The following is a 9,730-nucleotide window of genomic DNA, read 5'->3' as shown; positions in this document are numbered from 1 at the left end:
AATAGGTTTGATTATTTGAACATTTACCTCCATGTGACCATTTTCCGCATTTGTGACATCTTTCTAGGTGTCGTGCTCTTCTTTTTGCCGCGGATTTTGATTTTCCTTTATCAAATTGTAACTTATTATCTTCGCATATGGATTCTTTTCTTACTCCGTCCAATCTTTCTCTGATTACTGATACTATTTCACTCGGAAGTGTGTCATTATTACGTTTAGTGATCAAAGCGTGTAGCATTAGACCATGGTTTAGTTCACAGGCAGTCTTCATTTCGTAAAAACCTAAAAAAAAATAAAAATTTAGAATGGGGGGAGAAGACTAGTTCTTTAGGGTCTGCTAGGGAAAGACCATTCGGGTTCTATTTTCGAGAACTACACGAAAACAGACAATCTAACTCTAACAGAAATACATATTATCCTTTAAAGACTTGATTCTCCCCACACTTAGTTAGCTGTGGTATCGAAATTGTGATTAACTTCATTGTCAACTTCCATCGGACCATGTATGTAATGTTTAACTCTGTGACCATTAACTTTAAATTCAATCCCATTTGAATTTATTAATTCTATCGTTCCGTATGGGAAAACTCTTTTGACTATGAATGGTCCAGACCATCTTGATTTCAATTTTCCAGGAAATAGCTTGAATCGTGAATTGAAAAGAAGAACTCTGTCTCCTTCTTTAAATTCTTTTGAACTTCTGATTCTTTTATCATGCCATTTCTTCGTTCTTTCTTTATAGATTAACGAATTTTCGTATGCTTCATGTCTTAATTCTTCTAATTCATTTAGTTGACTTAATCGTAGACGTCCAGATTCATGTAAATCAAGATTACATGTCTTCAAAGCCCAAAATGCTTTGTGTTCAATTTCTACTGGAAGATGACATGCTTTTCCATAAACAAGTCTAAAAGGTGTGGTTCCAATTGGAGTTTTGTAGGTTGTTCTAAAAGCCCAGAGTGCATCCTCCAATTTAATGGACCATTCCTTCGGATTTGATCCTACGGTTTGCTCTAAAATACGTTTTAAAGCTCGGTTGGTATTTTCTACTTGTTCACTTGTTTGTGGATGATATGCGGTGGAGATTTTATGAGTTACTCCATATCTTTTAAGAACTTTCTCAAGTTGATTATTACAGAAATGAGTACCCCGATCACTTATTAAAGCTTTCGGTGTTCCAAACCATGCAAAAAGACGTTTTAAAAAGTTGACTACAACTCGTGTATCGTTAGTTGGGAGAGCTTGTGCTTCCGACCATTTAGATACATAATCAATGACTACGAGAATATAGAGATTATTATGAGATTTTGGAAATGGACCCATAAAGTCAATACCCCAAATGTCAAATACTTCACATACTTGGATGACATTTTGTGGCATTTCATCACGTTGACTTATTTTTCCGGCCCTTTGACATGCATCACAGGATTTGCAAAGAAGGTGTGCGTCTTTGTAAATTGTAGGCCAATAGAATCCAGCATCATAAACTTTTCTTGCTGTTAGTTGAGGCCCATAATGCCCTCCTGTTGGTCCTGTGTGACAATGGTTTAAAATTTTACTAGCTTCATCTCCGAATACACATCGGCGTATTATTCCATCTGGACAACTTTTAAACAAATGTAGATCTTCCCAAAAATAGTGTTTTATATCACTGAAGAATTTCTTTCGTTTTTGGTATGATAATCCTTTTTCAAGGAATCCACATACTAAGTAGTTTGCATAGTCTGCAAACCATGATATTTCATTATAATCTATCTTCAATAGATATTCATCAGGAAAGTTGTCTTGTATGGCCGATTCATTTAGAACTTCTAATTCAGGATTTTCAAGACGAGAAAGATGATCAGCGGCGAGATTTTCTTCTCCTTTTTTATCTCGGATTTCAATATCAAACTCTTGTAAGAGTAAGATCTAACGGATTAATCTTGGTTTGGCATCTTGTTTCAAAAATAGGTATCTAAGAGCAGAATGATCGGTATAGACCACCGTTTTTGCTAGAACGAGATATAATCGAAATTTGTCAAAAGCAAAGACAATAGCAAGGAGTTCTTTTTCAGTAGTTGTGTAATTCGTTTGTGCTCCTTGTAACGTCTTACTAGCATAATATATAGGTTGAAATCGTTTTTCAATCCTTTGTCCTAAAACGGCTCCCATTGCAAAATCACTTGCATCGCACATTAGTTCAAATGGTAGATTCCAATTTGGTGTTATCATGATCGGCGCATTAGTGAGTTTCTCTTTAAGAATATTAAAAGATTTGATACATTCATCTGAAAAGATGAATGGAGCATCCTTTTCTAGGAGTTTATTCATAGGAGTGGCAATTTTAGAAAAATCTTTTATGAAACGTCGGTAAAAACCGGCATGCCCTAGAAAACTCCTAACTCCTCTAACATTGGTAGGATGTGGAAGTTTAGCAATTACATCTACTTTAGCTCTATCCACTTCAATTCCTTCTTTTGAAATTTTATGACCAAGAACGATGCCTTCTTTAACCATAAAATGGCATTTCTCCCAATTAAGAACTAGATTTGATTGTTCACATCTAATAAGCATTCGTTCCAGATTAACTAGACATGATTCAAATGTATCACCGAAGACTGAAAAGTCATCCATGAAAACTTCCATGCATTCTTCTATCATGTCGTGAAAAATCACCATCATACACCTTTAAAAGGTTGCAGGGGCGTTGCAAAGTCCAAATGGCATGCGTTTGTAAGCAAAAGTACCATAAGGGCACGTGAACGTGGTTTTCTATTGATCTTCGGGTGCTATTGGAATTTGAAAATATCCGGAAAATCCATCTAGAAAATAATAGTAACTATTTCCGGCTAATCTTTCCAACATTTGATCAATGAAAGGTAAGGGAAAGTGATCTTTTCTGGTGGCGTCATTTAATTTTCTATAATCAATACATACACGCCATCCTGTTACAGTCCTAGTAGGAATAAGCTCATTTTTCTCATTTATAATGACAGTCATGCCACCCTTCTTAGGCACGCATTGAACTGGGCTTACCCATGGACTATCAGAAATTGGATATATTAAACCTGCATCTAGTAGTTTAATAATTTCTTTTTTAACTACATCTTGCATATTAGGATTTAGTCTTCATTGGCGTTGCACATACGTTTTATGACCTTCTTCCATAAGGATTTTATGTGTGCAATACGAAGGACTTATTCCTTTAATATCATGAATTTTCCATGCAATGGCTGGTTTATGAGCTTTCAACACAGAAATGAGTTATGATTTCTCATTTTCAGTAAGAGAAGACGATATTATTACAGGTAATTCAGATTCACCATGTAAATAAGCGTATTCCAAATGGTTTGAAAGTGGCTTTAGCTCTAATTTCGGAGGTTCTTCTATCGATGATTTATATCGATATCTGTCTTCTTCTTTTAGCATTTGAATTTCTTCTGTTGTTGGTTCATATCCATTAGTTATTAGTGTAGCTAACATTTCAGCTTCATTAATTGGGTCATTACCTTCTCCTAAAGAACATTCTCCTGTTCCTTGTAATTCTGAAAATTCTTCTAACAATTCTGCATGTGCATCTATAGTTTGAATATAATAACATGTATCATCTGCAGATTGTGGTAATTGCATTGCTCTATCAACTGAAAAGGTAACACTCTCGTCCTCTATACTTAGGGTCAATTTCTTACCGAACACGTCTATCATTGCTTTATCCGTGTTTAAGAATGGTCTTCCTAATATGAGAGGAACTTGAGAATCTTCTTCCATGTCCAGAACAACAAAATCTACTGGAAATACTAAAGTACCAACTTTAACTAGCATGTTCTCCATTATCCCTCTAGGATATTTTATTGGTCGATCGGCTAGTTGTATGCTTATTCTTGTTGGTTTCAATTCTCCAAGGTCTAGTTTAGCATATAGTGAATACGGCATTAAATTTATACTAGCACCTAAGTCTGCCAATGCTTCTATTGAACTAAGACTACTCAGAAAACATGGAATTGTGAAACTTCCTGGATCAGAAAATTTTTCTGGTATCTTATTCAACAGCACTGCTGAACAATTAGCATTCATGGTAACGGCCGAGAGTTCTTCCATTTTCTTTCTATTCGTGATCAGATCTTTCAAGAATTTAGCATATCTAGGCATTCCTGAAATCACATCAATGAAAGGAAGATTTACATTTATCTGTTTGAACATATCCAAGAATTTGGATTGCTCGCCTTCAAGTTTCTCTTTCTTCATTTTACTCGGGTAAGGAAGTGGTGGTTGGTATGGTTTAACATAAGGTTTAGCCTTAACTGTGTTATCTTCATTAACCTTCTCAACTACCGGTTCTTTTTCCTTATCTTGTTCAGGTTGTGGTTCTTGTGGAGTAGGAACAGCTTCATCAGAAGTTACAGGTATTTCAGGTGGTTTAAGTGTTGTACCACTTCTTGTGGTAATGGCTTTAGCTGTTTCATTCCGGGGGTTAGCATTTGTATCACTACGTAGACTTCCCGGTTTTCTTTAACCTATTAAACTTGCTAGGTTACTTACTTCTTGTTCCAGATTTTGAATAGAAGCTTGTTGATTTCTAAATGCTTGAGCATTTTGTTCATTGGTTTGTTTCTGAGATGTGAAAAACTGTGTTTGAGTTTCAACTAGCTTCATCATCATATCTTCTAAATTCAGCTTTTTATCATCGGGTTGTTGTGGTGGTTTGTTTTGAAAATTAGGTCTTTGCTGGTTGTAAGTATTGTTGGATACTTGTTGATTGCTAGGACCTTGTTGGTTGTTGTATGGAACATTTCTGTTATAATTCTGGTTTTGATTGTAAATCGGTCTTGGCGGTTGATAATTATTCTGATAATTATTTCCAGGCCTTTGGTTTATGTATGAAATATTCTCTCTTTGTTCCATTGTTAATTTAATACCGAGACAATCTTTTGTCAAATGTGGTCCTCCACACTGCTCACAACTAATTCGTATTGAGTGAATATCCTTAGTCATCTTTTCCATTCGTCTCTCGACAGCATCTATCTTTGCGGAAATGGAATATAAGTCATGGCTAGAATCTGCTCTAGCTGCTTTAGATGATCTAACGATATCTTTTTCTTGGTGCCACTCATGTGAGTGGGAAGCAGTGTTATCAATAATTTTATAAGCATCAGTTTCGGTTTTCTTCATAATAGAACCACCAGCTGCTATATCTATGTCTTTCCTTGTAGTGATGTCGCATCCTTGGTAGAATATTTGTACTATTTGACAGGTATCTAAACCATGTTGCGGACATCCTCTTAATAACTTTCTAAATCTTTTCCACGCCTCATATAGAGTTTCATTCGGTTTCTGTGTGAACGTAACAATTTCTTCTTGAAGTCTTACGGCTTTAGATGCCGGAAAGAATTGTTTAAGAAATTTTTCAACTAAAACGTCCCATGTATCAATCGCCCCTTCAGGTAACGATTCCAACCAATCTTTGGCTTCTCCCTTTAAAGTCCAGGGAAATAACATGAGATATATCTGTTCATCCTCCACTTCTCGGATTTTAAATAGTGTGCAGATCCTATTAAAGGTACGTAGATGTTCATTTGGATCTTCCTTCGGCGCACCACTAAATTGGCATTGATTAGTTACCATGTGTAGAATTTGTCCTTTGATTTCATAATCTGGCGCATTAATGTCTGGATGAGTAATTGCGTGACCTTGGCCAGTGCGTTTAGCTCTCATTCGGTCTTCCATACTTAAAGGTTCTAGATTCTCCATAATTGAATTTGTTGAATCAGAATCACTAGAGGATTCTGATTTAATGGTTCGTTCCTCAACAATCTCTGTTTGAATGATTGGTGGTTCCGGAGGAAAATTTAATGGTTCAGGATCTATGAATCGTCCCTGAATATTTTCCGGATTCTCAATTGTGAGGTCGGGTTCAAAAAATGGATTATCGGAAATTTGAACTGGAGTACTTGGTCGACTGGATGACGATTCTAAAGAAAAATCAACAGCGGTAATATTTGCTAAATGTCTTGATCTAGTTACAGCTGGTGAACGTACAAAAGGTGGTGAACGTCTTGCTCGGTGCATTCACTGAATATCCTATTAGTTTTTAAAAGGAAAGAAAAATTATATAAGTTATCCAATTAATAGACTTTTCTGATTTTGCCCACGTTTCGAATAGCCAAAAGATGCAGCAGAGGGGCAGGATTCATTTGGTCTCAATATAATTGAGGACTGTTTGGCTCCAATAACCCGGTCCACGTACAAATCCAACTATTACTACGAACCAGAAAATTTTGATGTCTATCAATTTAACCACTTAAAATAAATTTTCGTAATTTTAAGAAATTTAGATAAGAAGTAGAATAAAAATCTATGTCCTAAAACTAGAATAACGAGAAATAAGAAAGAAAAAGAGCGTGTCGGAAAAAGATCGAAAAATAAAAATAAGAAAGAAAAAGAGTGACTTATAGAACTTAAAAACACTCGACTAACCCAACCTTATTACTATCACTAACTTAAAATTATAATCGCAAATTGAGATTACTAATTGGAATGATAATTAATACATAGGTGAAAGGTGTCTAAAAATATTAAAGCTTACAAGAAAAACTATATCCCAAATGGCAATAACTTAAAAAGAAACTAAAACTTAAAAAGGCGTCGCAAAATTCTAAAGTACCTAAATCTTAGTCTAAAGAAAAAGCACTTAAGGAATTTTACGGCAAAGCCTAAAAATCTAGAAGTAAAAAAAAAATAACTGTGGCAAAAACTATATCTTAAAACTAAATACGAGCGAAAAATACAAATATTACGCTAAAACAATTAAAAAGGGACAAAATATAAAAATATACTAAAAGTTGTAAAAAGTACAATTTTTATAAAAATATTATTTTTATATTATTTATTTTATAAAACTATTAATTATATATATATATTAAACTAATTAAAACTAAATAAAATAAGAAAATTAAAACTAAATATTATACTAATAATACCCTAATTAGGGTTTAAATAATAATAATTAATTAATTACTCCGTATTAAATGCGAGATTAGGGTTCTGGTCTGGCCTGTCAGGGCGGCTCGGCGAGTTGCGATGCCCGAAGCAGCAAACTCCGCGAGTCGCGGGGTTCCAAAATTCAAATGACAGGTTGATTAAAATTCGACGCGTTTTTTTTTATATATTCTGTTTTATATTTTCTGTTTAAATAAAAATATTTATATAATAAAAACTTATATTTTTATAAAATAAAAATAAAGAAACTTTATAAAACTTAAATATTTAATAAACTCTTAAAAATATTTATATTTTTGTTTTCTTTTTATATTTTCGAATAATTAAAAACGTATTTTTACAAAAACGTATTTTTATAAAAGTAAACTAGAAATAAAAATCTTTTTTTTATATTTAAATATTTAGCGTTGCGCTTTCGGCGTTTAAGAGTTCCCCGGCAGCGGCGCCAAAAATACTTGATGTTATGCGAGGTGTATATAAAATAGCTTTATATTTTACAAGGAAATACTATTAAATACGATACAATTTTACACAAGATATTTATTTATTTATAGAATGGATATACTTAAACCTTGCTACAACACTTATAGGCAGTGTACCTAATCGTACAGTAGTGTAGTTTTTAGTAAGTCCGGTTCGTCCCACAGGGAATCTTTTTCACAAAGCTTAACGCTATATTAGTTTAAATTTATAAAAATACAAATATATATATATAAGTAATATTATTATTATAAAGGGGGGGGGGGGGGGTTTACCGTTTAATGATCGGTTTGTCGATTTTAAAACTTTAGTCGCAGTTAAAACCAAATGTAAAATATTAAAAGGACTTTAATTTAAAGCGTAAAGTAAATAACGATAATGAAATTGCGAATAATAAAAGTGCGATAAAATAAACTTGCGATAATTAAAAAGTACGATAATTAAAAGTGCAATTAAATACAATAACAATAAATAAAAATGCGATAATTAGAAGTGCAATTAAATATAAAATAAAGGAAATTAAATATGAAATAAAAGAATTATGCTTATTTAAACTTCCGTAATCATGATGTTTGACGTGTTGATTTTTGTTTTATGCCCATGGGTTAATTGTCCTTTGTCATATATTATTTAATATGTCCATACGGATTTGTCCATAATAGTCCATCAGTCATAAATATAAAGAGCGAAAGCCTTCGTCAAATTATTCTTATTCCCGAAGTCAAATATTCCAACTAATTGGGGATTTGAATTGTAACAAGGTTTTAATACTTTGTTTAATGAATACACCAGGTTATCGACTGCGCGTAAACCAAGGTTTTACTACTTTGTTAACAATTACACCAATTACCCTTGAATGTAATTCACCCCTGTTTCAACAAGTCTATTTATTAACTATTAATCCAGTTCCGTGTCCGGTAAAATGAATAATTATTGGTATTTATAGATATCCCGCCCACCGTACCCAGTCAAGCGTATGTGGTTATATATAAATACGTTGAATTATAAGTTTGTATATTAAATTAACAAGGTATTGTTTAGTTAATATAAAACCCATTAATAGCCCATAGTCTAATTTCCACAAGTGTCGTTCTTTTATCCAAACCCCAATTATGGCACAAGGCCCAATTACCCAATTTTAGTAATTAGTCCAATATCATGATTACTTCGGATTAAATAAGCATAATAATAACTTAGCTACGAGACATTAAATTAAAAAGGTTGAACATAACTTACAATGATTAAAAATAGCGTAGCGTTACACGGACAGAATTTCGACTTACACCCTTACAACATTCGCTAACATACCCTTATTATTAGGATTAAAATTAAAATTAAAATATAAATTATAAATATAAATATTATGTATAGATAGATGGATGGATATATATATTTTTTAAAATGATCAGAATTCGTTTGCTTTTATAGGGAGTTTCAGTTTTTGGGGCTCCGCGACTTGCGGCATTTTTTGCCTTCAAACTCCGCGAGTCGCGGAGTTTGAAATTCCAGCTCACCAGCTTTGGCTCCTTTCTTGCCGACGATTTTAAATATTAATATAATATATATATAATTTTTAAGAATTATTTATATATTATATTATATTCATGTGCATAGTTGACCTGTAATTTTTAGTCCGTTGCGTCGAGCGTTGAGAGTTGACTCTGGTCCCGGTTCCGGATTTTCGAACGTCCTTGCGTACAATTTAATATCTTGTACTTTGCGTTTTGAATCTTGTACTCTTGTAATTTTGAGACGTTTCTTATCAATAATTGGAACCTCTTTGATTGTATTTTGTACTTTTGAGCTTTTTGGACCTTTGCGTCTTCAATTCGTCGAATCTGTCTTTTGTCTTCACCTTTTATTATTTAAACGAATATCACTTGTAAATAGAACAATTGCAACTAAAAGCTTGTCTTTCTTGAGGAATAATGCTATGAAATATATGTTCGTTTTTAGCATTATCACGTACTAACAACTATCAGTTAGACACACTAATGCAAGACCTGGTTCGCTAAGACCACCGCTCTGATACCACCTGTATCGACCCGTCCAAATCCACCTGGACGAAGTCTTCAACAGATGGTCCCATTGTAAGGTTCTGACCTCTATATGCCATGAACGACTCCATGTAATATCTTTAAAATGAGCAAATGCATAGTAGAAGATTTCTTTCAGACCTGAGAATAAACATATTTTAAAAGTGTCAACCAAAAGGTTGGTGTGTTCATAGGTTTATCATAAACAATAAAATTCATAATTTTGATAGACCACA

The 9,730-nt window shown here is 33.4% G+C and overlaps 1 non-coding gene across 1 annotated transcript; it reads left to right on the top strand.

Annotated features, from left to right (window-relative positions):
* Window positions 1–5,239: 5,239 nt before the first annotated feature.
* Window positions 5,240–5,346, top strand: LOC139886774 (small nucleolar RNA R71). Its single transcript, XR_011772640.1, has one exon. It is a non-coding gene; the product is annotated as a small nucleolar RNA R71 (small nucleolar RNA).
* The last annotated feature ends 4,384 nt before the right edge of the window (window positions 5,347–9,730 follow it).

This window comes from Rutidosis leptorrhynchoides, chromosome 1, assembly GCF_046630445.1.
Source record: "Rutidosis leptorrhynchoides isolate AG116_Rl617_1_P2 chromosome 1, CSIRO_AGI_Rlap_v1, whole genome shotgun sequence".
NCBI classification, from domain to species: domain Eukaryota; kingdom Viridiplantae; phylum Streptophyta; class Magnoliopsida; order Asterales; family Asteraceae; genus Rutidosis; species Rutidosis leptorrhynchoides.
The sequence above is the reverse complement of the archived record's forward strand: the minus strand, read 5'-3'. Positions and strand labels throughout refer to the sequence as shown.